General features: G+C 42.2%; 1 long non-coding RNA gene across 1 annotated transcript; it reads right to left on the bottom strand.

Moving 5' to 3' along the window:
- Positions 1 to 3,961: 3,961 nt before the first annotated feature.
- LOC115406918 (uncharacterized) lies at positions 3,962 to 5,566 on the bottom strand. Its single transcript, XR_003933579.1, has 3 exons — positions 5,500 to 5,566; positions 4,976 to 5,092; positions 3,962 to 4,240 (listed from the first exon to the last, which is right to left on the bottom strand). It is a non-coding gene; the product is annotated as an uncharacterized LOC115406918 (long non-coding RNA).
- Between the last annotated feature and the right edge of the window lie 1,210 nt (positions 5,567 to 6,776).

Raw genomic sequence — 6,776 nt, 5'->3', positions numbered from 1 at the left:
GTCCGGGCGCGTTCGCGGTCCCGCTATCTGCCGCTGACAGGTCACGGGAGCGCGCCTCTCCCGACGCATTCACGTGCTGTCGGAAATTATGTCACATATCGTGGTTCTGATTACCTCAAAAATATACGTTATATTCCTTTATTCCTTTGAAAATTGAAAGAGCCTTAAAATAATCAATCGATATAAATCAAATAAAATCCCTTCATCGCCTGAGGACTGCTGACACACTTCTCTTAAATCTGGTCTTAAAACATCATCTGCTCAGGCTTTAAAAACAATCAACAGATTTTATTTATCAATTCCATCCCTCCTCTAAACTGTTTAATCCTGTGCAGGGTCGCAGGTGCTGGAGCCAAATCCAATCCCAGCTCACTATGGGCAAAGGCAAACTCCAGCCTGACGAGATCTCCAGTCCATCACAGAGAGACAACCTCACACTCACACCCAGGATTAGTTTAGAACCACCAGTTAACCTCAGCTGCATGTTTTTGGGCTGTGGGAGGAAATCAGATTACCCTGAGAAAATCACACACAACGAGAGAGAACATGCAAACTGCACACAGAAAGGCCTGGCCAATAACTGGACCCATGACCTTAAAATGAAACCATGAAGTTGTTCATAATTGCAGTTGAATTCAGAGATTGTGTGAAATTCTATTTCAAACAGCTAAACTTCATTTCCTCTGTTTCAAGGGGGGTCTTGTGGCCGCCGGCCCGGAATAGAGCCCACTGGCCCGGAACACACCGGCCGTTCGGGAAACCTCCCAAACCTCCCAAAGCACCCCGCCCCTGTTCGGAGGTGTTCGCGGGAGGAACAAGCCGCTCCTGCGGCTTCTGCTTCTGCGATGGTCGCTCCCACTGCATGTCACTTCCTAAACAATGCTCTGCGCACGCGCGGCTCGAAACAAGCGCGCACACAGAGGCGGCGACTCGACATGATATGTCATCGCGCAAACGCGTTCCCACATTGATTGGCATTATGACTGCCCAATCACGAGTTGAAACCACACAATTCTGATTGGTTCCAAGGATCCTCCAGTATACCTTTAACACTAATGTTGTTTGGTGCGTTGATTATATTCTGTTTTTGGTATTTCCAGTTGCTGTTAATCCTGCTTTGTAGTGTATTTCATGCATTAACATCACCTCAGTTTCCATTTGGCTCTATTGAACATACTGCATGTTTAACTGAAAAGCAGCTCTGAATGAGGATCTATGTTAAATTTATAGATAGATAGATCAATAGATAGATGAGATGACACACTGTCACATTACATCGTTTATTTGATAATCAATCACCTGAAAAAAGTTTGATGGCTCTTTTTCAAAATACTTTATCTTAAATATGGAATATTCATTTTCATCAAAATATAAATTCTTGGTTTAAAATATCAAGATTCCCTTTATAGATGTTGGTTGCTGTTTTCCATTGTCGTGATTGTTATCAGATGAACAGAGATGGATCACTCCAAACACAGACGGAGACGAGGGAAAGGACAAATCATCAATACCAGAGTTCACTGTCAGCATACAGCAGGTTCATCACTATAAGAAAACCACGTTAAACCAGACCAGGACTCAGTTCAAAGGCTTTCAGCTGCCTGAAATTCAGCTTCGAAAGACCAAGAAGCTGAAACTGACTGACAAAAGCTCTTATTTCTCTCCAGGGATTAGCAGAAAAACAGGACTTATTAACACTGTTTAATTTGTTAACACAGAAATATCAGCCATGTGGGTAACGTTGCAATATTTGCACAGATAGAACCTCCGAATTCATTATGACCTCAGAGATGAGGCTGGTGTCAAATGACATGAGCATGAGAAAATGAGTGAAAATGGATGAAAACAAAGCTCGAGTTAATTTAGCAAAAATGACCAGGACGAGGAAATTGTAATATTTTCAAGCAATCAATGATTAAAAAAACTTTGTTTTGTTTAAACAATTGCAGAAAATCAGATTAATATGTCTCCTCAAGACTGAAAAGCATCAGGGTTTGTTTTTTTTTAAGTTTTAGTAACATATCTAGCGGTACATCACTGGCAATGAATAAACCTGATCAGGTTCACTGTGGCTCAAGTCATATGGCTGGTGTCAAATTCCAGTTTAAATTTAAAAGTCACCTCACAGTCAAATTACAGCACTTGATGCTGCATATGTCAGTCCTCAAGCGGGTGGAGACAGAGCTCAAACTCATGAACTGAGGCCGCATGAAAGACCAGAGAAGGAAAATAACAGAACAGGCCAGGTAACGAGTGAAATGGTCTGAACGACTGAAATGTGACGCCTCTTTTACTTTGCAAAGGAAAAAAAAAAAACGGATCATTATGGTGTTTTTTCATTGTTTTCACCCAAAAAGATCTCATGTTACAACGCCCGTGCAGCTCGTCACGTCATCTGTCACGGTGAGGCTGGTGTCAAATCACAATGCTTGACACTGCATGAGTGGAGCTAAAATGTTTCAGACCGCACGTCTGGAAAAGAATTTAAATTTTCATGCTGTGAATGATTAAACCTCCACAATCTCTTTTTTTAGAATCTCAAATCAAATTAAAGACTGATCATTTTTTCTACTCGATTTAAAATTATGCTGTGTAATTGAATGTTAATTTCACCTTATTATGAGAGTTATTCATGGTCAAATAGATGAGGCTGGTGTCAAATTACAATGCTTGATGCTGTATATGAAATGAGGTTAAACATGTTTTTTTTTCATAATTTAGATAAAAAACTTACAGAAGTTATAAAAAGCTGCAAAAATTAGATTTAAATGATGAACATCTAACTTATTTTTTTACACTGGGAAAGAAAGACTGATTTTAGCAACAAACACAAAAATAATACATTTTTTGAAAAATAATTAAGTTTCAGATTCAAAAAATAAATTAAATCCTCCTGATGATGAAGCTGCCGTATCCACCGTAGAGTATCACAATAACAATAGTTGTAATGTGTGTGTACATTCTTCAGTAACCCCCCCCCCCCCACACACACACACACACACACACACACACACACACACACACAAAAATAAAACCCCGCCAGCGAAACCAAAAGTAAGGTTCAGTATGCGTCAGTGAATTCATTGGTATCAATAAGGTTTAAAGTTAATTTCTCTTTCAGGTACTTTTTTTTAAACTTCCTGTTTAAATAACGGAACTGATTCACCAGCAGGGGGAAGCAAAGAGCTGGAGAATGGATTTTCCCACAAGCTTTTGGTCTGGGGGGTGGGGGGGGGGGGGGCTGGAACTGGACAAATTCACACTTTCCAGGGAGAGTTCACATCGAACACATCAGAGCGGCCACGGGAGCACCAAGAAAAAAGAAAAGAAGAAGAAGAAGAAAAGCCAACAGGAGTCAAAAGGTGCAGTTCCAAAATCCCTGAAGACGCTCACAGGAGCACGGAAAAAGAACAACACAGTCAAAACAAAGAAGCACAAACTCGCTCACATCTGCACAAACTGTAAAAAGCTGAGACGCTCCAGAAGTTTGACATCAACAGACTGATCCTGAGCAAGAAGAAGAAGAAGAAGAAAGAAGAAGTGGATGCGCTCAGCACCTCCAGTCCTCCAGGAGGGGGAGACTTCCTGCTGACGTACAGAAAACAAACGCACCCCCAGGATCACTCCACCAGCTCAGACTCTGTCGGTCCTGAGAGGGAAGGAGAAGAAGGAGAAGCCGTCAGGGTCGTGGATCCGCCACCAGGAGGCGTCGTCCTCTTGATGGTTCTTCAGAAGGTTGAGGGTTAGATTCCCCCTCCCACCTCCTCCTCCCTGCGCGAGCGCTCGCTCACGTTCTGCCGGACGTCCCAAAGAGGCGGCGAGGTCCGAGGGATCACCCGTGATCGTCCAGGTCGTAGAGGAGCAGGCGGGGCTGGAGGGCGGCGCCGCCCAGCCCGTACAGGCAGGAGGGGGCGGGGCAGCAGGGCGCCAGGCGGTACCGCTGCAGCTCCTGCAGGCTGCAGTCCGTCACCAGCACCTTCAGCCGCTTCCTGTCCGGGTACGCCAGCGCCTGCTGCCCCGCCTCTTCGACAGCCGCCTCCTCCTCCTCCTCCTCCTCCTCCTCTTCCTCCTCCTCTACATCCTCCTCCTCCTCCTCCTCCTCCTCCTCATGGTGGATCTTCCTCAGCAGGTTGTTGATGAGGACGGAGCGCCGCAGGTACGCCTCGGGGTCCTCCAGGAAGCGCAGCTTCTCCAGAGACAGCTTCAGGATGCAGCTGCGGTCCTCCTGCAGTCTCAGGTGCTGCAGGGAAACAAGGACAGACGCTCGCTTTGAGCTGACGTTGCTCTAAAGAGCGTCGGATCTGATCTGCGACGTTCGGGAAGCTGGAGGAAACTAATGAAGCCAGGCTTCACTATTCTATAAACTTCCAGTCTTCATCTTTGTGAAGGGGCTTTTATAGTACTTTACCAAAACATTTAACCTTCCAATAAAATATTGGGGATGAATTTTTTTAAATTTGAAAATACATTTTAATCAATTTCATATATGAAACAGACCAAATCCAGACAAATTCTAGTATGTATGACCTAAAAATGACTCTAACTGTAATTAATTTGTCATTAGAGTTCTATAAAAATTGAGATAATCATGTTAAACTAGCTTTTTAAAGATTTTTCATGGCCACCATGTGCTCTTCCAAGAGTCTAGAAAATCAGAGATTATTCCCTCTGCTGCCATCAAACTACCAAATGCAACCAGACCTTTAATAATCATTAAAACTAAAAGCTTTCAAAGGTATTTTCAAGCATTTCAGTGGAAAAACTGATGAAAAAAACCATGCGACTGAACCTTTAACTGAGAGTCAACATGCAGAGAAAGAGCGAGGAGCTGAAGGACGAGACCTGATAGAGTGAGAATCGTGAGAGGAGGTGGAGAGCAGAACGGAGAGAAAGAAGAAGAAGAATAGCAAGGCTTCAGCCTCCATCCTCCTCAGTTCATCCAGGAGAAAGGGAGAGGAGGAGAAGCGGTTCATACTTTTTGAAAATATCCACGTAGGCCTGCGTGTAAATCCTCCTCCTCCGCATATTTCCTCTTGAAGTAGGCAACTTTCGACGTCGTTGGATGGTTTGGTCTCTCTCGGAGGGAACGAGGCTGCGGGAGGCAACACAGCGGCAATCACTCATCAATAGTTCAACACATCCACAGCAGCTAGTGGGAGGAAGATGCTCTATCATCTGGATGTATGTGGGGAGGAAGATGAAAAAGTGAAAATATAAAAATCTAATTATTTACTTATTATTTTATTATACTTATTACTTATTATACATTATTTGAGTTTTTACGCTCTATATTCAGTGCTTGACATCTAAAAATAATCTAAAAAACACAGACAGGTGAGGCGTGATGCTCTGTGCGGCCACTAGAGGGCTTCCTCATATAAACGTCAACACGATGTTTTTTTGGTTTTTTTCTTCAGCTTGGTGTTGTTGGAGTTAAATTGAGCTTCGCCAGGTGTGAAAACATGAATAAGAGTGAGAGCTTGATTCGGTTTGAGTCACCTGCCGTTAACGCTGGCGGTCCCCCGATGGAGCTGTGGGACTCTCAGAGCCTCTGAGTTTAAACCAGAACCCACCTGGAGGTCCACATGGCACTCAGAGTCCTGAAGAGGAGTGGAACAGAGCTGTGAGGAGGAGGAGGAGGAGGAGGAGGAAGGCTTCAGAGGGACAAACACAGCAGGACGTCTGCATCTGGACGCCAAATGACCAGAAAACACACACAAATAAAAATATGCTGGAAAAAATGTTTTGACAAGGCTTAAATGGCACTGGAATAAACAAAAGAACATACAAAATAAGAGAATATCTTGGGGGAAAAAAAGAAAATATGTGAAAATGTATTTTGTTTTAATTCTCTGTCATTATATGACGATCATGAAAATATACTTATTAATAACGTACAATGCAGACTTGGCATTTTAACAAAAGACAAAGTAATATTCAAAGAATCCAAAACCGAGAAAAAAATGCAAAAATGTCATAGAAATTAAAAAAAAAGTTTGAATGTAAATATTTATTTCAAAATATGATCAAAAATTCAAATGGAAAAAAAAACTTCAATCATTTGAAAAATTAAAAAAAATCACATAAAACAAACAGCAATATCTAATTAAATACATAAAGAAATGGGAAAAAAACAAACTATTTTAAAAAAAATGGCTCATTTTGAGGCAAATATATTAAAAAATGAGCAATAAAACTAATTAAAGCTGATATGAGGGGGTGTTAAAATTATGTAATAAAAATGTGTTTTAATGTAAAACAAAAACTATTAAATTGATGAGTGAGTGAAAAGGTGAAGATGACATTAAAGACTAATGGAACCATAAATAATGAATAATGTGTGAAAATGTGTGTTTCGCTCTGTAAACGCCTCACGTCCTCGTTTGATCCCAACTGTTACATGATGCTTTGTATTTACAGACATGAATGTAAGAGACCGTAGGAGGAGGAGGAGGAGGAGCTCTGTGTGTGTGTGTGTGTGTGTGTGTGTGTGTGTGTGTGTGTGTGTGTGTGTGTGTGTGTGTGTGTGTGTGTGTGTGTGTGTTGTTATTTAAAAGTGCCATAAATCCATCACAAACACAGAGTGGGAAGCTGGCTGGTTGACTCACACTGTGTTTAACATCCAGCAGAACGACAACGTAGGGCCAAGGATGCATGAGAGGCTGCGTGGGAAGTGTGTGTGTGTGTGTGTGTGTGTGTGTGTGTGTGTGTGTGTGTGTGTGTGTGTGTGTGTGTGTGTGTGTGCATCCTATATTTCATTTTGCAGCAAATATATT

Source organism: Salarias fasciatus, chromosome 19, assembly GCF_902148845.1.
Source record: "Salarias fasciatus chromosome 19, fSalaFa1.1, whole genome shotgun sequence".
Classification (NCBI taxonomy): Eukaryota; Metazoa; Chordata; class Actinopteri; order Blenniiformes; family Blenniidae; genus Salarias; species Salarias fasciatus.
This window is presented reverse-complemented; position numbering and strand designations above follow the sequence as displayed.